The sequence below is a fragment of the Crocodylus porosus genome, unplaced genomic scaffold, assembly GCF_001723895.1.
Source record: "Crocodylus porosus isolate Cpor-Errol unplaced genomic scaffold, CroPor_comp1, whole genome shotgun sequence".
NCBI classification, from domain to species: Eukaryota; Metazoa; Chordata; order Crocodylia; family Crocodylidae; genus Crocodylus; species Crocodylus porosus.
The window spans coordinates 137,593,827-137,621,214 of NW_017728906.1; positions in this window are offsets into that span (position 1 = coordinate 137,593,827).

A 27,388-nucleotide genomic window follows, 5' to 3' on the forward strand; every position below is an offset into this window, starting at 1 on the left:
ACTTCACGGTCAGGGCAGCTAGGGTCTGGAACCAACTTCCAAGAGAAGTGGTGCAGGCTCCTACCCTGGGGGTTTTTAAGAGGAGGTTAGATGAACATCTTGCTGGGGTTGTTTGACCCCAGTAATCTTTCCTCCCATGGCAGAAGGTTGGACTAGATGATCTACTTGGGTGTCTTCCGATCCTAGAAACTATTAATCTATGAAACTCTATTCTCCTTCATGTACTCTACAGCAGTGGTTCTCAACCTTTTTCATAATGGGACCAATTTGCCAAGACTGATGGCTTGTCCCGACCCACACACCCCAGGCCCTGCCCCCACTGCCCTGACAGCCTCAGTGCCCGGCCACCTGGCCGCCTTCCACCAATGCTGGTAGACACCTGCCCCCTCCACACCCATCCCCCACACACGCCCGCCCGCATGCACGCACACACTGCCTCCCCATCTTGACAGTTCCCGAGCCCTGGTCCTCCAACCCCACTCTCCATACATTTACTTTCATCCAGCTGCTGGGGCTGCTCTCACAACCCTGCCTGGTTGTGTGCTGGCCACAACCCATGTAACCACTTGCAGGTTGGAATGGTGCCAGTCTGTAAGGGGAAACCTGTGCTTTCATGCATTTTTCTAACACTTGCTCATGACCCTTTAAAATATTCTTGTGACCCACAGGTTGAGAAATGCTGCTCTACAGAACTAGAACAAGGTACTTAACTCACATCAAGTGAAACACCCAGTAAGTTTTAAGGCACTGTACCTAAAGTGCTTTAAGTGAAGTGCAAAAGTTATAGTGCCTTTGGAAATGCCTGTGTAGCAACACCCAATGTGACTTGGGAATCCATGTCCCATGTGTGATAGCTTGAATGACTGTAATATGACTGGTTTCCAAAGACAAAACATTCCTTTTCTTACCCAACAAACCTGTAAATTCTTATTCTGTCCTGGGACTAGATTGTGTTTGGTCCTCCTATTACAACGTATAGTTGTGAGCCCTCCCTCAACCCACAGAGTACAGCCTGCAGGAATGTCAGACAGAAGTGAAATTCTTATACTTAGGGAACAGCTTTCCTACTTTTTTTTCTTTACTTTACACAGAGAACAGAGCTGGCATCCAGGGTAGATAATAGTAATCTTTATAGAAAAAGATACAACAGTGGATACATTTCACCCATAGACCTGGCATTGTAGAAAGCTAGTGTGCTTCAGGGGGTCTGAATATTTCCTTGTGCTCTTCTCCTGCAGTAATGAGGCTCCACAGCAGACCTTAATCTGTTCTGTGCCTAACAAGCACAATCCAGGCCAAGAAGTTCACTTTGTGATCTCTGCTGTGATTAGATATCTAGTTATAGATTACTATATGAATGTTGCTATAACTTCTTATATTTGCTGTCCAAATACAGATATGACTGAACATTATTATTGTTTTCATAATAGGCAATATAGTATATGACAAGATTTTTTTTTTTTAATCAGTGAAATTCCTAGTAGATTTACACTGCTCACACTGGGTTTTGGCATGGATTTAACAATTAATTACTTATTACTTAAAGTCAATAATACAAGTTGACATAAAGCATTGCACCTTATAGGAGAGCTGAAAGTTTTGCAGATAACTGCTGACATCTTTCATTTATTAACTCATTTACTTATTTATTTATGCTACCCAATTTTATTTTAAATTGTGTTATTTGGGCTAATCTTTTTTTATGCAGCCTGAAATAACCAAGTAGTTCAGCAGGTTGTAGAGCAGAGCACAAATAAGGATGCAGGACTCATATAGAGATAAACTCATTGCAGACTGGCTGCTACATCTTCAGGTAAAGGAGTCGGTGGTTCATAAGTATCCATTCACTTCTGATCCAACTTCACTGCATCTTCTAAATACACTAGTTATAGACACAACTCAGATGGAAAGGGATGGGTTATCAGACTGTTAACCCAAAATTCTATTCTCAGATTGCATTTCAATCAGCAAAGGTTTATATGGCAACAATGCATGCCCCTTGATTCAGCTGAGGTTTCCTCAAGTCCTTTTGGGAACAGATTGGGGTGAGTGGAAGAAGAGAGGTGGGATCTAACAGATAAGGGAGAGACAAAAGAAGGGAAAAGTCAGAACACACAAAATGAGAGAGGGAGACAGCCTAAAGAAAAAGAGAGAAAAGGAGCTACTCATTCCGAGACTCTGGTTTGCTAAATTTATATCACCCAGCTCTCTGAGAGATCTCTAGATAAGCACCTGTAATATGCTGGTCAGGTAGTAAGGGATAAACCTCTGACAAGAATGGCTTAGCATCCTCACCTTGCTGGGCTAATTTCGAGGGCTCTCCGAAGTTAGTTGCTCAGCTTCTATTTCTAGCTAGACTGTTGATAATGCAAAGGACTCTTCAAGGTTATTGACTCAATATTTTTAGTGTGCTGGCCTGTTGTCAAGAGTCACGGTTCTGTTCAGTCACTATGTTAAACAGCTTTAACATACTCAGCTGATGTCTAGGTGCATGACTCTGAGTTAACTGGCTCAGATGTTCTGTAACATTGGAATGATGCCCAGTTACAGCCTTCTGTTGATACTGCTTCTAACATGCTGAGGAAAAGTTAAAGACGAGGACTCTGAAGTTACTAACTCTGCATCTCTAGTTGCTGGGTTGATGCCAAGTAACAAATCTGTGTGAGGTCACTGACTGCACCTCCTACTTAAAGGTGCATAACACCGAACTCCCATTGGTACCTAAATACCTTTGATGTTCTGCGCTAGTGTTAGCTGAAAGATGAAAAGCTTTGCTGTTCATGAGGATAAAAACTAAGGGCAAATTACAGATTTGTCCAATATGCAATTAAAGAAGACATAGAATCACAAGAGAGAAGGGGGTGGTGGCCCCCACTTTCTGCTGTTGCTGTTAAGACTATTTCTGTTATTTAACAAATGACTATTTAATTTATTATGTTTAAACAGTAGCAGCAAGGAGCAGAATGCAGCTCTCCCCTACTTCTAGGGAACTGCTCTAATCAGTTGGTTTCTTGCTATTAGGATCATAAAATCAGAGAAAAGTAGGGATGAATGGAACTTCAGGGAGATCTTGTTCAACCCCATGCTCAAGGCAAGATCTGCTCTGACTAACCATTGCAATCTGAGACTTTGCTCCTTGTTCTACCTGCTGCAGGCACTGGAAGTGTCTATCACCATCCTCTCTACAACCACCTTTCAGATGTCTGAAGACTGTTATTAAAATCCCTTTCACTCTTCTCCAAGCTAACTCCCAGTTACTCCAGGTTTTTCCAACAAATCATGTTTCCTAGGCATGTAAATAATTTTGTTGAGCTCCACTGGACTCCTTCTAGTTTGTAGACACCCCTAGTTCTCAGCCTTGACTGTATTGATGGAGTTGTGTGGATGCTCACAGGATTATAAGGGATGAAGGCTCTAGAAATGCTGACTGTTTGCTCTTTAGTGATGTCATGACCTAAATCCTTATATTATACGTGTGAGGTAGCTTCCAGGTTATGTAACCTGCTTTGGCAAGAGAGGTATCCAGCATCCTGTGAGGTACTGAGACACCCAATTGGCCAGAGCTGGGATGAACATCTGATTGATGGATCACTCTTGAGAATCATTGGAGGATATTTGATTGACAAGTATGGGTTGGCCTTAAAATGTATAAGCGGTATGATCTCTGTGTCTTGTGTCTCCTCTCCTGTCCTTTCCTGCTGTCTTCTTTTCTTCTCTGGACCCATTGCGAGTGAAGGGATCATGAAGTTGTCATTGGATCTTTGTATTGAAGCAAGTGTCTGAGTAGTGTGTATACATTGTTTGCAGAGTCTAGAGTGAGAATGCATGAGTGTGAAGAACAGAAACTTACCTGGATATCTCTGTGAGCTATTGAAGACTCATCTGCAGTCAATTGTCCTCTACCTCTGCATTCTATTCAGATTTGGTAATGTATCACCAGAGATCCTGGTTTTCTCTGATTAAAAAAAAATCCCTAATTTTTGAGTTAAAAAAAGGAACACACAATCCACATTTTTTCTGTGCTTAAAATAAAACACCGCTGATACATGCACATACACACATGCTAATTTCCCATTAAGAATGACAGATTTCAGGGAGTGTTTACATGATCCCCCCCTTGCTCCCTGGTCACCCTTCAGGGCTGGCGGTGTAAAGACTCCTGCTGCCACTGCCTCCTCCACCAGCCTCCAATGTTGAGGCTTCCTCCCTACACCCTCCTCCCCCTTGCAACAGGGCTCCCCTCTATCAAGTACAGTTAACAACAGTGCCGCATGCACACCCTTGTCTGTGTCCCATCCAGATCACTGGAGACCCCCACATGGGAGAAACTAACCTTGACTTAAATATGACCAGTATTAATATCAGTATTATGATGTCAAAGAAGATATCGGTGCCTATGGCAATGAGATAAAATGAGGCCCCAAAGTTCATCTAAAACTGTAAAATCAGATTAATGTGCCGTGCTCACCCTCTTGTGACCAAACAGGCTCAGTACCACACAAACGAAAAGAAAGCCCCCCCCTTTTCCTGACGGCTGGTCTGACAGGAGGGAAAAAGTCTGTTGAAATCTGAGCAGACAAAGAAGAATCCGTTTGTAGTCATGATTGCCTGACACAGGGTAAAACCAGATAAGAAAAGTTATAAAAACTCTCCCCATCCTTTGTTCGGGGAGGCTGCCATTCATCGGTAACTCGAGCCAGACTTGATGTTACCCCCCGAGGCCGATCACCCCAGTGTCTCCCGCTGAACGATTCCCTCCTGCATAATTCCCCGTGTTCTACAAAGCGTCTCGTTTCAATTTGTATACCGTATCTTGTGACGTGCACCTGTTTGTAACCAGCTGAACCGCAACTCAAGATGTGTGCCTGCCCTCTCCTCTAGCCATCTCATCAAGGGGAGTGAGTAAATAAACTTTCTTTTGCTTGAAACCATATATGTCACGTGCCTTCCTCATCCCATAAATCCAGATCTGTCATGAACCGGAGGGCCCTGCATAGCCCCTCTCAGTGCGCGGGACACCCTCCACTTCCCCTCCCCTCCCCTCCCTCGTTTCCTGCTGCCTCCCCCTCCTGGCTGACTTTTGTTGAGGCCAGGTGGGGGGGTGCTGCCACCATGACCCCCCCTCCGCTTCCCTCCTTCCCTCCCTCCCGTCCTGGCCCTGACAACACCTGTCACCATGACCCTCCCCCACCCCATGCCCACCTGGGTCTGCTCAGCTTCCCTCCCTCCCCACCACTCCCTCCCCACAACCTCCCCCTCCATGCTGGCTGTTTTTGGGACCCCCTTCCCACTGTCTTCCATATCTCCCTCCCTCCCCACTGCCCAGCCCTGAAAACTGCCACCACCATGACCCCCACTTCACCTCCCCCTGCTCTCCTTCTCTTCCTGCCTGCTGCTTCCCCCTTCCTGCTGGCTGTTCTGGGGGACATCAGGGATAGGTGGCAATGGGGTACTGCCACTGTGACCCCCCCTTCACTCTCAGGCAGGGAGGCATGGGAAATCCCTGCTGCTTGGGCAGCTGGGGTGTGTTCACCACCACCACAAACTCCCATAGCAGCACCTCAAACTTGGGCCTGCATAACCAATCACCACTAGCCCTCTTTGTAACCCATGCACAGCTGGCCAAGAGCCTTACAGAGAGACAGACACACAGATAAACAATCTAATCCCTTTGTTACATTAGAATATAGTAGTATTTCATTTTGATCATGGAAAAATGTTGATTTTGGGTTACTTTTTTTAACCCAAATTTGGGGATTTTTTTATCAGAGAAAACTAGGAACCTGTGTATCACCCACCCTAAGTTTGAAGTTCTGAGTACCTGCAAGGGGAAAGGAGGAGAAATCCTCAAGTACAGTGACTGCTGTCAGTCAACTCACTGTGACAGGCCTCACTGCTCCAGTATATTGACCTCTAGTGTATGCAGTAATTGTAAATTGTTCTCTTGTTTGTTAATACTCCTGTATATGGTTTCTTATTTGTATATTTATGCTGATTAATGTTATTGTTGTTTATTGTTGTTCAGTAAACTTTTCTGATTTAATGCTTTGTGTCTCCATGCATTCTGATGGTGTCAGATGGCTGTGGACTATAAGCTATTGTCTGATAAATTGAACCCTTAAGGCCCACATAGTTATCACAAAACTCCCCCAAGGTTTGGAGGATGATTAATGACCATTCCAACAAAAATGGATTACATTCACAATACCTTACCCAGAATTCTCTTCTCCTTCTTCAATGATTTATTTCAAAATGGGGAAAAAAGAGGTTCCTAGATTCTCTGAAAACCAATATTGGAGGAGTTTCATAGTTATATAGTTTCTAGGGTTGGAAGGGATCTGAGCAGATCATCGAGTCTGACCCCCTGCCATGGCAGGAAAGAGTACTGCAGTCAAACAACCCCAGCAAGGTGCACATCTAACCTACTCTTAAAGACCCCCAGGGTAGGAGCCAGCACCATTTCTCTTGGAAGTTGGTTCCAGATCCTAGTCACCCGGACTATGAAGTAGTGCCTCCTGATATCTAGCCTAAATCTACCCTCTGCCAGCTTGTGACCATTATTCCTGGTCACTCCTGGCAGTTCTCGGGGGAACAGGGACTCCCCCCAATGCCTGCTGATCCCCCCTGACTAGTTTGTAACAGGCCACTGGATCCCCCCTCAGCCTTCTCTTGTGAAGGCTGAACAGGTTCACGTCCCATATCCTCTCCTCATAGGGCCTGCCCTGCTGCCCCCTGATCATGTGAGTGGCCCTCCTCTGGACCCTCTCCATGTTGTCCACATCCCTCTTGAAGTGCGGCGCCCAGAACTGGACGCAGTACTCCAACTGTGGCCTGACCAATGCCACATAGAGGGGAAGTATCACCTCCTTGGACCTGCTCGAGATGCATCTGTGGATGCATGACAAGGTACAGTTGGCCTTCCTGACTGCATCCCCACACTGCCGGCCCATGTTCATCTTGGCATCAATGATGACTCCAAGATCCTTTTCTGCCTCTGTACTGACAAGAAGGGAGTTCCCCAACCTGTAGGTATGGTGCTGGTTGTTCCTGCCCAGGTGCATCACTTTGCACTTGTCAGTGTTGAAACCCATCCTATTCTCATCCATCCACCCCTGTAACCTGTCTAAGTCCAATTGCATCCTATTCCTCCCTTCTAGCATGCCCACATCGTAGTCTCATCAGGAAATTTGAACAGGGTGCTTTTTACCCCCTTGTCTAAGTCACTGATGAAGATGTTGAACAGTGTGGGTCCGACAACTGAGCCCTGCGGAACCCCACTACCCACATTCCTTCAAGTTGAACATGACCCATCCACCACCACTCTCTGGGTGTGGCCATCCAGCTAGTTGGCGACCCATATGACTGTCTGGGCGTCAACACCACATTCCCCCAGTTTCTTAATGAGAACGGGGTGAGAGACAGTGTCAAAGGCCTTCCAAAAGTCCAGGAAGACTTTGTCCACTGCTACCCCTGCATCTAAGGATTTGGTGATCTGCTTTCTATGGAAAGCCACCAGGTTGGTCTGACAGGACCTGCCACTAATGAATCCGTGTTGGTTGACCCTAAGCATAATCTCTCCTGCTGGCCTCTCATGGATATGCGCCAGAATAATTTTCTCAAAAAGCTTGCCCAGGATCGAGGTAAGACTAACTGGCCTATAGTTTCCTGGGTCATCCTTCCTCCCCTTTTTGAAGACGGGAACCACATTGGCCCTCTTCCAGTCCTCTGGCACCACACCAGTGCACCACAAGTGCTCGTAAAGCCCTGCCAGGGGTCCTTCAATCACCTCAGCCAATTTCCTCAATACTCGAGGGTGGAGATCATCCAGACCAGCTGACTTGAATACATCCAGTCCCTCCAGAAGTTCCCTAACTAGTTCCTCACTAACCCTTGGCCAAGGGGGGGGGGGGTCAAAACCAGGGGGGCATGATTTTTACGGTCCCTGCTTAGGAAAATGGAGGCAAGAATTCATTAAATATGTTGCCTTTATGAGCTCGTGTGACGACCAAATTTCCTAGCGTGTTCTCCAGGGGCCCTACATTACCTGGAAGCTTCTTTTTGCCCCCCTGTGTATTTAAAAAAGGACTTCTTGTTGTCCTTGATCAAGGAAGCTAGTCCCAGTTCCACTTCTGCCTTAGCCTTCCTGACTGCTGCCCTGCATCCCTGAGCAACTGCACTATAGACCTCCCTGGTGGTGGCCCCTCCCTTCCATTGGGTGTATGCCTCCCTTTAAGCTAGGAGACATTCCTGGATGCTTTTGGTGAGTGAGCTGAGATTATGTGCCCTCCTGCTCCCTTTGATCCATGTTGGGATTACCTCCCTTTGGGCTTGGAGGATTGTCTCCTTAAGGAGCGGCCACTCTCCTTGGACACCTGGATCCCCTCCCCTCCGGGACCTCAGTGCTTCCCCAACTATACTCCTTAGCTCATTGAAGTCCGCCCTCCTGAAATCTAGGGCTGCTGCCTTGCTGCAGGCCTTTGCCACCTTGTGCTGGATGGTGAATTCCAGCAGGCGATGATCACTGTCGCCCAGGTGGTCAAGCACCCGCAGCTCCCTCACCAGGTCATCTCCCATGGCCAGCACCAGGTCCAACAAGGCATCTCCTTTGGTGGGGCTGTGCATCTCGTGGGTTGCATGGAGGTCCTGCATTCTGGCTAGGAACCTACGTAAGCAATCAGACCTGGCTGACTGCTCTTCCCAGCAGATGTCTGGAAAGTTCAGGTCCCCCATGACAACCACATCCTTTGACTTCACTACCTCCATGAGCTGACTTGAGAATTCCTGGTCTAACTCTTTCCCTTGGTTGGGTGATCTGTAGTGGACTCCCACCATTAAATCTCTTTCCCCTCAACTGCCTTGTATTCTAACCCAGTGTCCCTCCTCTGATTCTTTGCTAATTGATGAGGATGGATATTCCTCCTTGAGGTAGAGCACCATGCCCCCACCTTTCCTCCCTGTCCTGTCCTTCCTGTACAGCCTACAGCCCTTGATATTCACTGCCCAGTCATGTGTTGGGTCCCACCGCATTTCAGTGAGCTCCACTATGTCTGGGTTGGTGTCAGCTAGCAGGAGCGTAAGTTCCTCTTGCTTGTTTCCCATACTATGAGCATTTTTTGTAGAGGCATTTGAGGCCTCCTGTGGATGTGTGCACTGGCCCCCTGATCTCAGCATTGCCCTGGCCCCTGTTGCTTACCTGTGTATATGTTCCACTCGTCGGTCTAGACTGGGCTATAATTGTGGATGTTGCTTGGTCTGGCAGTCCAAGGCTTCCTCTGCCATTTTTTTCCCCTTCCCCCAATGAGCCTAGTTTAAAGCCCGCCAGAGGAGATCCGCCAACGTAGAGGAAAACACAAACTTACCTTTAGGGGAAAGGTGGAGCCCATCCTATCCAAGCATGTCTCTTGTTATGATGTGTGGGTCATTGTCAAGGAAGCCAAAGCCCGCCTTGAGACACCATTCCCAAAGCTGCCACTTGGTCTCTGCGATGCACGTCGCATGCCATCTTCCACATCCACTCACTGGCAGGACAGAAGAGAAAACCACCTGTGCACCTATCTCCTTCAGCACACCCCCCAGAGCATGGTAGTCCGCAATCAGGTGATCACGGCATCTGCTAGCCACACCATTACTACCCACACAGATTAGGACCATAAGGTAGTAATCAGTAGACTGGATCACAGCCTGGATCATCCCTTTCATGTCCTGAACCTTTGGTCCAGCTAGGCAGTAAACCTCGTGTGTCAAGGAGTTCTGGTGACAGATGGGGCCCCCTGTACCTCTCAGGATGGAGTCGCCTATGATGATCACTCAACACTTTTTCCTCTGTGACTGCTTGGCTTCTTTGGCCTGCTCAGATCATTGAGAGTGTGGATTTGCCTCCTCTCCAGTTGCCTCCTCTTTTTCCTTCTCCTCCAGAGTTGCCAGAGGCTTGTACCTGTTCTCCAGCTGGGCTGGAGGAACTGGTACTGCTGTGTCATGAGCAGCCCTGGTTCTGGAGGTGAATGTCTGCCGCTCTGCAGTCGAGAGCACTTCCAGAGGTGCTTCTTCTTTGGGTGTGTGGCCCTGCAGGGAAAGGAAATAGCCATCAATTTCATCCTCCCTGATTTCTCTCAGCCTGCTAACTTCCTCCTGGAGCTCCCTCACCTGCACCTCCAGGGCCCTCAGGCAGACACCTGCAAGATAGATGTGGAGGTCCCCAATCCCTGCCCCTGGACCTTGCTGGGCAGCTCCCACAGGCCAGAGGGTCGGGGAACGCCAGCCCCTCCATCGACTCTGTCTGGGTGGAAGCCTCAGACAAGTCCTGGGTAGGCTGCGCCTCCTGGGCAGGGGCCCTGGCAGCACTCTGTGTCAACACCATCATAGGAGTTCCTGCTTGTTTCTGGCTTAGTGAGGTGCCTTTGCCCTGCCCTAGCAGGAGTCTACCTCCTGACCCTCCTTGCTTGCCCGCCAGCATGAATGCCGATGCAAATGCCGGCACACTCTTACAGCATGCGCCTATTTGCATACTGTGTTCGTATGGCGTGGCTCAGGAGCGTGGCTCTCTACTGGCTCTGCTAAGAAGGATCCAGAGGGCTTCCCCTCTGAATCCGGCTCAGCTGTGTCCAGTTCCTCTGCCCACTTACCTTAGGGGGATCAGCTGCTGCTACCCATGCTGCTGGCTCCGCTGCTGTTGCATCCGGTGACTGGATCCCTCCTCTCCTCCCTGCTCCTGGCTCCCGACATATACATATACATGTAAGGTGTATTGATTTATATTCCCATTTATTCATATTATTAAACTAGAACTATTATTTATATAAATATCATTTACCATTCTTTAATTTTCTGGGAATATGGCTGGTTTTACTGAGAGACTATATGTCTTTAACTGTTTGGCCACTTCCTGTTTAAACTTCTTCAGCAGTCTTGGATGTATAGCATCTAGGTCAGAAGATTTATTGTTTTTTAAATTATCAGTTTGTTTAAGCACCTCTTCTGACATCTCAATTCAGATAGTACTTCATGTGTGTAACCAGAAAAGCTCAGGTTGGGGCTTGGTATTTCCTAAACAGCCTTAATGGTAAAAAATGTCACAATAATATTTGACTTCTCAGCAATGTCTTCATTTTCCTGAATTGTTCTTTTTAATCCCTGCTGATTCAGCAAACCCATCAATTCTTTTCCAGGCTTCCTGCTAGTGTGCACTTAAGAACGCTTTATTCCTCTCTATCCCCTCCATCCCACAATGACCTATTTGGCTTTCAAATTAACATTTTGACCTTCAAATTTTCCTCTACTTATCTGATATAATTTTTGCTTTGTTAACTGGAAGTACCAAGATAAGAATTCCAGATTTACTCTTTCTGGCCCCCGTAGTACTGATTACCTTCCTGGTTTTCTTTAGATTATTTTATGAAATGTAATGGCATGTAATAGTAATTGTGACTATCTGGCTAGCTCAGATCCTCTATAATATTCTATTTACTAAAACTGATAAAGCCTTATTAATATGTGACCATACTGCAGCATTCTACTTTTGCATCTGAACATGGAGGATAGAGACCACGCTTTATGAAGACTATACATTGTGTAGACTACTAACATTCCACTATATTAGTGTTGTTGGTGAGTTTCTACTTCTCTATTAAGTCTATTAACTCTATTAACTTCAATCTGGCTAGTCTATTTTAAATGGAAGGTGCTCAGATAATATAAGGAGCACTACCATCCATAAACAATATGATCTAATTGACACACTGGAGTTGTAGCTCCACTGTATTATCAAGTTTATTATTTTTAAAACAGGATGAAAGAACATTTAAAAATGGTTTCTGATAAATATTAAATAGTTTTTTATTCAAAAGTAATCTCCATTGTTGAAATATCCATACCCCTAGAAAGAGGAATTATTCTAATGCCTACACTATTAAATCACAAGACTATGGGAGTCTTATTGGTTACAATTCTTGATTAGCTAAGCAGCAGGGAGGTAACAGCTGTAAATCTGTGAACATTCTGACTGGGGCTATTATAAGATTAACATTTGCTGACTCCAATAATGTGGTGTACTCTAGGTCAATTGCATCATCAGTCTTTAGCAGTTTGCAATAATTGCTAACTCTATGCCAAACCACATCCTGGGCAGTCTAATCTGTGAGGACTTTCATTAGGTGATGTACAGAAAAATATCTACATGCTGCTAGAAAAATATGGTTTAAGGGCATAACAACATTCAGATATTTCATATTTGAATAGGAAATGTAAAATGTTTGAATAATAATAGTCTGTATTAATGAAGAATTGTACACCTGGGGATCTCAAATTACCTTATAAGCATTAATAATTAAGCTATCCAATCAGATAGATGGAGCGAATGTCTTTAAAAAAGCATCAGTAACATACATTAATATCACATGAACGCATTGTACAGTTTAGAAAATAGTTTTTTATTCCATGTTTAATAGGGGGAATAAGCTATCTAAGATATGAGGATGTAAGGTCAATTTAGAGCATACTGAAAGAACTGTGAAAATGAATCTTCAATACAGGAAATGAATGGAAGGAACAATACCTATCACTATATATAAGATTCATTTAACAACTATCTTGGAAGACAGGAAAGGGTTTTGCCCCATTATCAGCTTGTAAGCCTGCTTCCAATATCACCATCAGCCCTAGAAACCTCTCTCTGCTAGATACATTCCTTTCCAAAGAAACACTGAAAATAGAAGTCCAGAAGCATGGGATTAGCTAACGGAGATCCCACAGAGCTACCAGGGTGGCCTAAAATGATATGCTGTTAACAATAGTAGCTTATTACACTTACATGGATTGAAAATTTAAGGCACTCTGTAAATCATAAGAATACCATTAAATCTTTATTGAATATTTGCATGGAGTTGAAGGCTAAAAGCTTAAAAAAGAAAGATTTTGTTGCTTACATGCTTTTAGTCATTGAAATACAAATTCTATGCATTTAGCAATATTTTTTTCAAAGCCGTTCCAGTCCATTGGTTTCATGTGTGTTTTGGCAGTGCATTCTTCCAGACACAGTACTCCATTTCTGAGCTTCACTTTGAAAACCTTGGCATGTGGCTGACCCTTTGGTAGTTCTATCACTCTGCTACTCTCAGTTGCCTGATAAGCAGTGAAAGGGACTGAAGATTTGATTGCATGACAAAGGACTATATAATGTGAATGCTGTCAAGCAGCAGAAGATGGAGGCAATAAAAAAAAGACTGAGATTAAAAGCTTCTCCACATATATTCAGCCCTTTGGGAAAAGAAGTGCTAAAATGATATAAAGCAAGTATACAACCTAGGATAGGAAATAAAAAAATAAGTACAATTACTTTTTTGTGAAAAGATTATCTTGACAAGTTCATCATCTTCCTTATTACAACCATTTTCACAATAGATCCAGAGAATCCATAACACATGGTATCCAATTTTTTTTCTGCAGATTACCAGCATCAGTATTCAAATTACCCATCTTCTGTTGCTATCAATTTTATTTATTAATTCTTTTATTGATATACACTCTATACTGTAGTGTTTAGAAAAAATAGTGATGCTATTGCCAATTGTATGGGTGTAGTATTATGAAATATATGTCTATAAAATTGCACCAACAAAAAGAAGACATCAGATTAAAAATCAAAGTCATAATGGCAGCTTGCTGATATCCTGTTATCTAGATTGGAAAATATATAATATGGAGAAAGAATATTGCAGTACGGAATAAATAATTTGAATACTTTTAAGAATCAATATGTGTATGTGAGAGCTGTTTTGCTAGAAGTAGTATACTTGTCAAAGAGTTAAGTATAGTCTTGTATAGAGATGAAAAAAAAAATATTCTTCCCAAATAGATATTCATCCTAAACTATATCATTCAACTATTTCATGTCATGAAATAGTACTGTTTGAATTGTGAACCTATCAATAGTAGAAATTATTAAAATCTCCTTTGTGTTGTTCCACTTACAACATTTAGACATTCAATGCATTTGACTGTAATTTATCATTACCTTAAAAATCAAATCATTAAACTCTTCTGGTTTTTATATGTGTGAAATTTTCATGGGCACTTTCTGAAATTATTCACTTCAAATTCACATTCTCTGAATTTTTCAAATAATTGTTGTTGTAAACATTATTCGCTTTCTTATGAATCATTCTCACAATTATGCCATTAAATCATCCAGATGACATGGAACAGAACTTGCTGCTCTTTCCTCTCATGTTCTGTCTGAGATTGTTGATAGCAGGAATTTAGCAGAATTTTCAGATTTGTTAGAATCTGACAGGTCCGCAATGTGAGTCTTTCTGCTAAAGCCATTACAGCAGTTGGAACCAGAATATGCTGAAACTCTTTGAATAGAGGAAAGCAATATAGTTTTTTTTTTCCTAGTTAAGTTCATTATGTTGCATCTTTTACCTTAGGAGATACATATCTGTGCTTAACTTTTTTTTTTCTTCTTGAGCATATGCTTAAATATTTGCAGGACAGGAGTATGGCTGATTAGGATGAAAACTATGACACTGGAACATATATTTTTAGTGGTGCACCAATACTTCCATCCCATATTGGATCAGCACTGATATAACGAAACATTGACTGTATCAGCAATCTACTTTATTTTAGTTGATGTGGCAGATTAAATGTCCCATGCATGCACAGCTGCAGTGCAACACACAGGTGGTCAGAAGCACAGCCTGGTAGAATGGAGACAAGTCTGGTCCAGCTGGTAAGGCTGTCATGAGGGAAGGACCAAGTGGGGGGTAGATCAAAGCCCCAGCAATGAGGGAGGAGTGGGGAAGGGGCAGCCACTGCACAGCCAGGATGGAGAGAGGGATGGAGCCATGAGCAGCAAATCCGGGTGCTCTCCAGGGGGTTGCTCCCACCACTGCACACACCCTGGGAGGGTATGGGGGGAGTGTTCCTTGTGTCACGGGGTCATGTAGGTGCCCTGTGATGGGGATTGAAATTGACAGAGCTGCCAATCACCAGGGCAGCTCAGGTGCTGGTTGCCAGGGGCGACCAGGCGAGTCAGGTGGCCAGAAGGGGGCAGGGCCAGCCCTTGATAAACAGCCCAGGCCGGAGCCTGACCAGCAGTTTCCTTCTGGCAGCTGCAGGAGCAAGACCTCTGTGGATGAGCTGAGCAGCCTGAGTTGGTGGTTGCAGCCTTACCTTGCTGACCGGCTGCGATTATGCTATTGATGAGAACACCCTGAAGAGAGGTACGGTTGGGAGCCCTAGAGGGGGCTTGGAGTTTACATTATGAGCAGGGAGGCTCTGTGGTGTTTGAGTTATAGCCAGTTGGCTTGGGTTTCAGTTATAGTTAACCAGAGGACTGGGTGAGGCTAAAGGGGTGAGAGGAGGCCTCATGGGAGCTCCCCAATAACCTGGGGGTCCCGGGTGCCCAGTAGTGGCACCGTGAGCGGTGCCAGTGGGGCACTACTGTTTGCGCCAGAGAAGCGCGGTGTTGCGCCGGAGAGGCGCGGTGTGTGGGGTTTTGGACCCCAGCCCGTAAGGGCGGTGTTTTGCCCAGTGGGGCAAACGACCCAGAAAAGGGTCAAGGGGCCAGGCACGGCTGCGGCCACCTGAGCCCCAAGCGCGAGGAGCGCGGTATAGGCCCCAGAGAGGGCGAGGCCCCAGAAGGGGCAGTAGGCATGTGTGAAGAGCACGGCATAGCTCCAGAAGGCAGCAACGGCTGTGGACAGCGTGTCATAGGCCCCAGAGTGGGGCAGCAGGCTGAGTAGTAGCCCAAGAGCGTGCCAGGCCCGGGGGCGCGCTGGTAACAGGGCGGCAGCTATGGGCCAGGCCCAGGGGCGTGAGGTGGGTGGCAAGCCCGGGGTGCCAGAGAGGGGCACCAGGGCGGGGCGAGCCAAAGGGGTGCCAGAGAGAGCGCTAGAGGGCAGGAGGCCAAACAACACCCAGGGAGCAGCTCTGAGGCTTGGGGCATGCTAAAGGGGAGGTAGGAGGCATGCATAGCCCTTAAGGCAGGGGTGCACAGAGGTACCCCATATGGAGTAGGGTCAGGAACACCTGTACCGTCCACTTGGGGATAAAGGCAGCCTCACATATAAACTTAATTGTCATCAAAGTCGTGGCGGGTGAGAATCTAAGGGTGCTGAGTCCACCTTGAGTGACAGTAGGAGGTGCTAGGGAGTTCACGGCCGCTCCTAGGCCCCACTCCCTCACACTTGTCATTGGCCATCTGGGCACTTTAGTTGCAGACTGACTGAGCACTGCAACTTTATTAGCCACTGGGCTTTTTGGTTTGGGATCGAGGAGGTGATGTTGGAAAGGAAAGAAATGACAAGTTTTACTTACAAAAAGGAATGAATTTTACTTATGACAACAAAAGATATAGTTTGCATATGTAATAGTTAATAAAAAGGTTAAGCTAATAAACAGACAGCATAACAATACTGATTTAAAACTGACAGTGATAATAAAACAGATAAAGAAATTAACCAAGAGTTTCCACTTGGTTAGTAACTTATCGATAGTCCGTCGGTTAGAAGATGCACGTCAAGTTGAATCAGCAAAGTCAGACGTCTCTGAACTGGGCTGCCCAAAGGAGAACTGGTGGAAGCCCCTCAGTGAGGATCTGGTCCTCGCTCTCACGGGGAGTAAGAGAGATCCATGGGGGTATGGGACAGTAATGACTCTTCTGTTCCGTCCTTCCCGAGGGTTACAACGAAGTGTGTGTTCTCTTATATTCTAATTATGCAATTTTTTTAGTTACATAGCCATTCATAATATTACTTTATAGCTGTTATCCTATGGGGTTAAAAGGTGTTAGAAATTATTATAATAAGTTAATGCCGAAGCTTGGATTTATCCAACAAGCATATTGCAACACAGCATATTCAGGTTTGAAATTAGCATTACTCTGCCTAAATCCAGCCCCTTCAAAACGCTCTGACTATGCTTTTTTGAGAGATCCAGTACATTTCAAGAAAGGACAAGCTAGGGAGTTGAATCCAGTTTTTATCATCATCAAGGCTAAATTCTGAGCAAGAAAGAACTACTAGGTCAGCTAATTTCACAGCTATAGCTTTGTCTTTGAGGCCTAGCCAGTTCCACAAACAGTTACAAGTTACATTTGTGGGTTACAAAAATACAAGCTTCATATTAGACAAAAGGGCCAAATACCTCCAAGAAATATATATTTATTGCTTATTAATTTCTTTGGTTCTGCCCATCACAGTTGCTTCACATCTGAGCACAGAGCAAGGGCAATTGCCACTGCAGGCTGGAGACAGGGCAGTGCTGGGTTGTTTCCAGTAGGGCGGCTAGGGTGACCAGTGCTCATGGTGGACAGTGGTGGCACTGGGAGTGGAACTATGGAGAATTTTGGGGTGGCTGCAGCCTCCCCTGTATCCCTCTCCCAGCACCACCATGGCTCACCCTGAGCACAGCCCAGCCCAACCCCTGACTGTGAAGAGCCCAATGCTGCCCTGGCCACATCCTGCAGCAGCATTCTATCCTGGCCCACACAGACCTGGAGGCACATGCCCTCCCATGACCTTCCAGGGTGTATGCAGCAGCAGGAGCCATCCCCTGTCGTGCTCCCTGGACAAGCCACTCATGGATCTGTCCCCTGCTCCACCGTGGCTGTGTAACTCTTGCCCCTGCCCCAGCCCCACTCCCTCTTCACTATGAGGGCCTTGATCTGCCCCTGCAACTCTCCTTCCCTCCCACCTTCCCCCCACAAAAGACTTACCAGCCAGACACTGTTCTCCGTGCTGCCTGGCTGCATATTGGAATCAGAATGGTATCGGCCAATATGGCTCATTAAAAACTGGTCATCGGTATCAGCCCCAAAATTTTCTATTGGTGCACTCCTATATATATATATATTTTTTTTTAATCAGCTTTTCCTGCTAAATATAATATAAAACATAAAACGCGGTAGACAAGTTCGCTGTAGCAGAGCACTAGGGTGCTCGCTACTAGCAACAGTAATAAGGACAGCTGCCAATTAATAGGGCAGCACAGGTGAGGGTTGCCAGGGCAACTAATGTTGGTCAGCTGGCCAGGAGGGGGCAGGGCCAGGCCTTTATAAGCAGCCCAGGCCAGGGCCTAGAGAAGCAGTTCCCCTCTGGCAGCTGCAGGAGCAGGAGCTCTGTGGGCGAGCTGAGCAGCCCGGGTCAATGGTTGCAGCCTGACCACTCTGACCGACTGCAATGATGCAGGGGTAAAGAGAACTCTGACGGGGGTAAGACAGAGCCAGCATAGAGCGGAGCTGGGTTTATGAGCTTGGGAGCTTATGATTGCGTTATGAGCCGGTAGGCTTATTGTTTATGTTGCAGCCGCTTGGCTCATGGTTTCGTTATCATTACACCAGAGGACCGGGTGAGGCTGTAGGGGTGCGAGGAGGCCTCACGGGAGCTTCCCAATAATCTGGTGTTCCTGTTGCCCTGCAGGGCACAGCTAGCAGTGCCGGGCAGGCACAGCTGTTTGCGCCAGTGGTGCGTGTATGGAGGGGTGATGACCCCACTCTATGGGGCAAGACTAGAGAGAAGCCCTATTAGGGCAAAGGACCGAGACGCTGGACCTGGGGGCCAGGCAAGGCTGTGGCCACCTGAGCCCCAACTGGAGTAGGACCAGGAGAGAGTCCCAGAGGGCTCCACAGTGCTGGGAATTCTAGTCCCACAGTGGGCACGGTGAGCGAGCGCCGTAGAGGCGCTCAGCGTATAGGGGTTGAGACCCCAGCCCGTGAGGGCGGTATTTTGCCCAGTGGGGCAAGCGACCCAGAAAAGGGTCAAGGGACCAGGCACAGCTGCGGCCAACTGAGCCCCAAGCGTGGGAAACATGCAGCATAGGCCCCAAAGGGACCAACGGGCGCGAGAGGCGCGGCATAGGCCCCAGACAGGGGGTGCTGGTGGTGAAACCAGCTCAGGGGCGCCAGGTAGGGCGCTGAAGTGTAAGGGCTTGATAATGCCCGGGAATAGCTGCGAGGCTTGGGGCATGCTGAAGGGGAGGTTGGAGGCACGCATTGCCCGTAAGGCTGGGGGTGTTGGAGCACCCCACTTGGAACAGAGGTAATACCAGCACGGTGTCAAGGTGGAAGTAGGCAGCCTCCCTTACTGAACTTTGTAAGATCAAAGACGTAGCGGGCGAGAAGAGGGTGCTGGGCCACCTTTAATTGACATGGCAGGGGGCGCTAGCGGGATCGCGGCCGCCCCTGCACCCACTCCGTGACATTCACCTATATAGGCAGATGCTGTCCACATCGACGATGAAGTCAACGCAAGGCTAACAAAATCTAGTGAGGCCTTCGGCAGATTCTCTAAGTTGGTCTGGGACCACAGAGGTATCCTAATGTTGACTAAACTGAATTTTTTTTTATGAAGTCATCCTTCTCCCAACCCTCCTTTATGCCTGTGAACCCTGGATCATCTACCAGCATCAGGCCAAGAAACTAAACCACGTCCACCTGTGCTGCCTGGGAAAGTTAGTAAAGATCAAGTGGCAGAACAAGATTCCAGACACTGAGATGCTCAGAAGATCATCTCTCCCCATTATCCACACCCTACTGAAATTGGCATAGCTAAGATGGGCTGGCCACCTTCCAAGAATGCCCGACACTTGCCTGCCAAAGAATCTTCTATGGTGAACTGTCAAATGGATAACACTTTTGCGGCACAACAAACAAGTGGTACAAGGACACCCTATAGGTGGCCCTAAAGAGTTTTGGCATCGACCTGGAGTCAAGGGAACAAATCACTCATGACCATCCATCCTGGAGGTCATCAGTCCAGAGCAGAGCACTGGCCTTCAAGCAGTGGTGCACAACAGGGGCAGTGAGGAAACTCATGGCCAGGAAAATGAGGACCTCTCAGGTCCAGTCCTCATTGTTCTCCTGCCCCTTCTGCAGCAGATTGTTCAGGGCAAAAATAAGGCTTATAAATCACCTATATATCCACATGACCTAGTCTTCACATCTTTCCTCTCTTTCTCCCCTTCTCTTTTCTCCCTCACTTTTTTTCTTTCCCATTTCCTTTCTGTCTTCTCCCTCCCCCTTTGCTCACAAAGGACAAACAACAACATTAATATAAAACCTCTATTCTGGGTGGGTATTCACACTTAAAAAAATTAAAAAAACACTTTATTAAATCCATCTTTTACATCTCCCAAGAGTGAGAAAAGTGTTATCTGAAGTTAATATTTTTAATGTTTTGCTATTCTGCATACATATTTTTTAGCAGAAGGAAGGTGTCCGGGTAGCACCACAGAGATTACCTGATTCAGAGACGGATGAGAATTTTGTAAGCAACAATTTGTTTTGTCATACACTAGCAATGGTTAATTGTTCTTGGTTAACTTTTGCTTTTTTTTTTTTTTTTTCTCTTCATCCTCCCTCCCCCACATGAACATACTGTTGTACCTTAACTAGGATTTATTTTAAGATTACATTCTTCTTCTACACTGATGGATTTTAATATTTGCTCCTGTGACAGATACTCCATGAAGTTCCTGTTTTGTGTTCAAATCATCATACATACTCTTTCAAATCTGTATGTTTAATAAATATTCTTTGGTACCTTTATACAGTTGTCACTGGTTCAATTTTGCTCATGCAGGTGGGTTAACAAGTTACCCCATACGACCAATGAAGTTGAAGTGTGGGGTAACAATTTACCCCATGTGAAGGTTGGGCTTAGGATGCCTCCTCTTACCCCTCTATAGCCACCCAATGAACTGTCAATACCCCGATGTTCCTTGTTCCTGCCTGCCATGTCTTGGATATTATTATTTTATATTCAAAATTTTTGATGTCACTAGTCGGGGGGGGGGGGGTTGTTCTGTCAAAAAAAAAAAGTTTTGTTTTAGATTTTTTTTTGTGTGTTCATTCTTATTAGGTCTGTATTAGAGATTCCAGGGCACTATGGGTAAGGTATCTCACTCACTTCTCCGTATGTTCTCACACACTCAACGGTATAGATAATTATAGTCTGGTTCAAATCAAAACTTGTCTTTATTTTTAACTTTTATCACTCGGTACAACCTTCCTTTTCTTTCTGGCATATGCTGTCTATCCCCATCTTATTTTTATTTATTTATTTACAGTATGAAATTAGTCATTCTACTTATCTAATACTCTTATGCTATAGCTATTACCTTGTCTGAACAGAACTTAGTATCGCTAAACAAAGTCTCTTTCTTTCTTTCTTGTCCATCTGTGTTTCCATTCCCATTATGGGCTTTTATCTTTAAACCCCTCTATATGCACTCTCTTTACCTTGTTGGCATATGAGTTGACCTTTTACCCTTTGTGAGACCGATGCCTCAGATCCTCTTGAGGAGATACTACTGTGTCCCATTTACTCTTCTTTTTGTTGCTGTTTTCTTTCCAGGTCAGTTGTGTAGGATGTGTCACATGGTGTTAATCTCTTCAGGGATCCACCCCTCACTCTTGGAGCTCCATTCTTTCCCCGGTGCTGATAGAAGTCTTCAGGTAAGTTTCTGCTCCTCCCAGAGATCCTCCTTCTTCCCCTTTTTCTCCTCTCTTTTCCGCTTTTCCCCCACTGGAGCTTCCATCTTGCTGCCTCGCTCCAATCATAGAGCTTCTATCCTAATATGGTAGCAGCTCCGGAAGCAGCATTCCCCGCGTCTCCTCACCACAGTTGCGCTAGCTCCTGTGGCTGCACTTACTCCTTCACACATGAACTTCACTTCATCAACCTAGATACAGAAACTCATGGACTCAACATAGACATTGGAATTATGACACACTACAACCTGCCTGACATCTGTGTCCCCAGGTAACAGGTACCTCTCCATTTTTACCTGCTACATCCCTGTACCACCCTCCTCCATACCTGTCTCTCACCTCCTGATGCTTTCATTTACATGTTTACTGACTGGCTTTCTTGCCTGAATTGCATGCCAGCCTCTGGATTCTTTACTATTCCTTCCATCCAGGAACAGCACACACAGAAACTGCAGATGCTTCCTCAGCCTGACAAAGGGTTTTTAAACCCAAAAGCTTGCAAAGAAGAATTTCTCCAACTATTCAGTTGGTCTAATAAATGTTCTTAGCCTGACCCTAAGAACCTTGTCTGGGCTATGTCCTTAAAAAAACACGGCTACAACCTACACGCCTTTTGTGAAGTTTCACAGAAAACCCTGCACCACTCTGCCTGAAACATGAGAGTGGAAATTTAATGCCACGCTCTCAGAGCTGGAGATGGCAGTTTAGTTTCTCACCAGCCAGCAGGGGAAGAACATCTCCCTGCTGAAGTCCTGTGCCAGGAAGAACTTGGAGGTATAACAGCTGGGGTTATGTGGGGAGGAGAAGGCCCCACATCATCCTCGGCATGACCTAAAATTGCATCCTGCCAAGGTAGAGAGGCCTGGGTGGGACTGCCAGTGGCGTAGCAGTCCCAGGAAATGTCAGTACTGTGAACTTCTATGGTGAAAGGCAGGTAGCAGGCACCTTATAACTTCCAGCCACCACACAGTCCTGGCTAGGGAAGGTGCAAATCTGTAAGATCTTTGAGAGGCCTGAGGCTTACTGGTTGCAGTGGAATTATGAGGGTGAGAACAGAGGCTACCATGCCAGCTTTTCTTATCCCGCTGTGCCTTAACACACACACAAAGTTACGTCACAAGTTTTGTTTGAACAGTTTAGAGGGGCAGTTTCCCATAAACCCCTGCACCTATCTCCTTTAAACTTGTCCGGTCTCATGCTCTCAGAAGGGGCTATGATTCCTGCTGTCTTCCTTCAAATTTGCCTTAACATACACAAGTGATATGAGTTTTGCTTTCAGCAGTTTGAGGGGCAGTTTCCCACAAACCCCTGCATTGATCTCCTTGAAGTTTGGCAGGCTTCATGCCCTCAGAAGGGGTTACCATCTCCACCGGTTTTTCCAAATATGCCAAAAAATGACAACGTAATAGGTATTTCAGTGATTACCCATTATAGTCTATGGCCAAATCACCAAATCTTTCTGATCAGCACTGAATCATCCAAAGCCAATTCAGGCAAATTGATTTGGGACAGTGATCTGAATCGCCGAATTGAATCACTGTCCTCCAAATCAGTCAAATCCAAATAAAATACTTCCCTATCTGCACTGGCTTAATGTCTCGCATGTCTACAGGCACTCTTAATGCTTGAAAAAAAAAAAAAGGGATCCTAAAACATTATAAAAATGCTGTGTATTATCATTAACTGGTTTATTAGAATTAATCTATGTGCTTCTGTTTGCATGAACTTATCCCAAAATGTTTGTGCTGCATTCAGATTTTCCACTGAAGAACCAACATTACCTGAAGCAAAAAAAACCCCCTATCTATAACTCAAAAGTTGACTCAACTGATATATCATCTAGCATTAGGTCTGCTATTTATGCTACTTTGTCATTAAGGTTTGACTCAATTTTTGTGAAGAGTCTGATTGATTTATTTTTATTTTTAATTTAATGTGCAAAGTTTATCCATCATGAACTCCAGGTGGAACAACAATTTTAAAAATAAATTAGCTTTTAGAAAACCAAAGTAATATGGTTTCAAGCAATTCTCTCAATAAAAAATCCTCTATTCTAATAGATCATCACGTCAAATTCTTGTGTTGCAGCAAAACCCCCAGTTTTACTTTTTTAATATGTGTATGTGTGATAATATGCATTCCCTCCCCTTCTCCAACTTTTTCTGACTTTTCTTTCTCTCCCTCTCTATTCCCTGTAGACAACCATAAGCGAGCTCAGACCTAGGATAAGCTTTAACATTTTTATTTTGGTAGCAAGTTTTTGGTTTTGGATATCCACTGTTTTATATTGTATAATTATTAGGTTTGTAATAATTTTTACTGTTGTATATTGTATTATTATCACTTTTGTATTGATTTTTATTGTTTCATATGGCTATTGTATGGTTTAGGCCTGTGTTTGTAAGTGAACCAAAGTCATGTCAAGCTTCTATTTTGTATGTCAAGTCTCCATCTTGTGTCCTCTGCCTGGGCATCCCCTGTGTTGCAATTGTATGATTCATGTACCCCTCCCATGTAAATTGGTTGCCCGATGAATGAGAGTAATTGGGAATGATTGAAATACAGTGGTGGTAGGCCTCTACTGAATGGCCTGTAATGACCAGGGCATCACCTCACTCCGATTCATCCAGGAACCACGGACCTCCCCCAGGAACAGACGCAAGTACCAGCATTTGAAAGACAAAAGACCCTGCAGAAGCAGCAACTCTACCATTGTACCTCACCATTACAGACACCCAAAACTGCACATCCCTGCATAGAGCACACATGCTCAGTATGCCAGGGGGTGACCCTAGCCTGGGCATGCCTCCTGTCACTAGGGTCACACAAGGTCTGGCCCTATAAAAAGGGGCAGTGAAGACAGACCCAGAGGGAACGCCATTTCCATCCGCACCAGACGAGCTTCATGTCACCTGTCTACCACAGAGGCCCAGCTGGCAACCCCCTCTCTGGACAACACTGAGCTGAAAGAGACCCCGACTGGGTGACCCCATTGAAGATCAACTTCCAGCCTGGGATAGGTAAATATTACATGCACACCTCCTCCTACAATTTGGAATCTTTCTCTCTCTGTCTCTCTCTCTCCTCGTGGACTTAAGTGGACTTCAGCCCTTACACCAAGCCTCTCTAACCCCTGCTGCCATTGTGTGTGTGTGTGTGGTGGGGGTGGTGCAAGGGAACCAATAAGACATTGTGTCACCATCTCCCCTGTTCAACAAAACCACTGTAATTTGGAAACCCGAGTCGGGTCATGTTTACTGAATCATAGTCCCTTCCCTATCTTAAATTCCAGCCTCGTTCCCTTTCTCTCAGCTCCACCCCCCCCCACTACTTTCCTGATCTCCTCCCAATTCTGTCTTCCCTTTTCTGCCACCTCTGAGCCTCTCATGCTTTCCTGCTGTCCCTGCTGCCTTTTAGCCTCCCTTGCCATCTATTGCCTTTTTCCCTTTGTCTTTCTGCTGCATCTCCCTGCTTTTTCCACTGCCCCTGCCACCTTTTAGTCTCTCCTGCTGCTTTTCCTGTGATTTTTTTTTCTGCTCTTCTCCTGCTCCCCATTGTCCTACTGCCCTTTCCCTGTGACTTTCTGCTGCCTTTTTCCACTTTCCTGCTTCCCTGCTGCCTTTTAGCCTCCCCTACTGCTTTTCCAGTGATTTTTCTGCTATCCATCTCTCTGTTTCCCCCACACCTTCTGTAGTCCCCCCCTCCCCACACACAGCTTCCCAGCTCCTCATGGCTGTCCTGCAGTTTTCTCCAGCAGCTGGAGTCTTTCTCCAGCTCCTAGCACCTACTGTGGCTCCCTGCAGCTTCTCTAGCTGCCCCAGAGCCATCCTCTGGCTCCCCACACCCAGAGGGTTAATTGATCTTAATTGATTAAAAGACAGACAATGTCCAAAGCCTACAGAACAGGGGAGAATGCCTCTCCTCATAAGGCCTTCCCTGTTGCCCCCTGATCATGTGAGTGGCCCTCCTCTGGACCCTCTCCATGTTGTCCACATCCCTGTTGAAGTGTGGTGCCCAGAACTGGAGGCAGTACTCCAGCTATGGCCTGACCAGTGTTGCATAGAGGGGGAGGATCACCTCTTTAACATGCACACTTTTCCCTTAATCCCATTTTCCCTCTCCCTACCTACCTTTTCAGCTCCCCCATAGTTCTGGCTCCAGTCCCAGGCTTTGTGATGGCATTCTCCCCTGTTCTGTAGGCTTTGGACATTGTCTGTCTTTTAATCAATTAAGATCAATTAACCTAAAGTTACTCGTGAGCTTCAGTTCTTCATCCCAGGCCCCTCTAGTCTACTGGTTCTAATCCTGCTCCTGGTAACTTTCACTCCTTACACTTCTCCTTTCTTCCCTTAACCTTTTCCCAGGTATCCCAAGTACACCAAGCACATACACACAGGTAAGTTCCAAAGTTGGGTATTGTGATGTGTATGTGTAGGTGGGTGGTATGTCTGTGAATTAGTGAATATACATAGATAGAGATATAGATAGAGATATCAGTGTGTGTGTGTGGTATATGAATTCATAATCCATGTATGTGTATTGGATGTGCAGGTGTTGGTAACTGATTCTGTCTAAATTTGGTGTGTGTAGAGTGTATGGGCTTAAATTGGTGATATGTGTGAATGAACCTAGACTGGTATTTTGAACGTGTGTGTATCTGAGTTGCTAGTGTGAGTGTGTATGCCTAGTAGGGGTGTATGCACCTAGCAAGTGTATGTGTGTTTAAATGATTTTTTTATGTGTGCATGTGCAATTGTACACCACAGCCTCCTATCTAACATCACAGTATTGAGATCCTGAACATTGACCTGACTCTTCAGGGCAACAGTGTAACTAGATAGGCCTTGCAGCTTCTCCTGAAGGTCAAAAAATTCAGACTGTCAGATGGATCCATTTGACAATCAAGTTCTATAGCTAAGGGTATACATGCCACTGGGTGTATCTGCACATAGTCATTTAATTTAGATTAGCCCAATTTAAGCCACATTAGGGATGCATATTTCCATGTATGCATCTTTAATATGGCTTTAAAATGGTGATTTTAGGCTACATGAGCCTAAATTTGATAATGCCCAAGCCAGGAATCAAATTTAAGTGAGATTAGTTCATGTAGATTAACATGTTTAGATGAGTTACTCTGCATTAATACAGGGAATTTAGTCCTGGGTCTGCCTATCCACTAGGGGGCCAGCCAGAGCCCAGTCCCAGAGCTTCTGGTTCAGCACCTCACCTCCTCCAGGCCTGGGCTGGTCTTTATAAATTTTGTCGCTTGTAAGCAGGTCTTTTCATAGATTCATAGTTTCATAATTTCTAAGGTCAAAAGGGACCGGAGTAGATCACCTAGTCCAACCCCCTGACATGGCAGGAAAGAGTACTGGGGTCAAATGACCCCAGCAAGATGCACATCTAACCTACTCTTAAAGACCCCCAGGGTAGGAACCAGCACCACTTCTCTTGCAAGTTGGTTCCAGATCCTAGCCACCCTGTCTGTGAAGTAGTGCCTCCTGATATCTAACCTAAATCTACCCTCTGCTAGCTTGTGACAGTTATTCCTGGTCACTCCTGGCAGTGCTCGGGAGAACAGGGACTTCCCCAGTGCCTGCTGGTCCCCTCTGACTAGTTTGTAACAATCCACTAGATTCCCCCTCAGCCTTCTCTTGTGGAGGTTGAACAGGCTCAGGTCCCATAGCCTCTCCTCATAAGGCCTTCCCTGTTGCCCCCTGATCATGTGAGTGGCCCTCCTCTGGACCCTCTTGGTAGCCATCTGGGGGACAGTGATCACCTAAAAGTACAATTCAGCATAAGGCGTCGAGTGGGTAAGGTAACCAGTAGGGTGAATGTGCTGGACTTTAGGAAAGCTGATTTCAGCGAACTCAGGCGATTAGTGAAGGATGCACT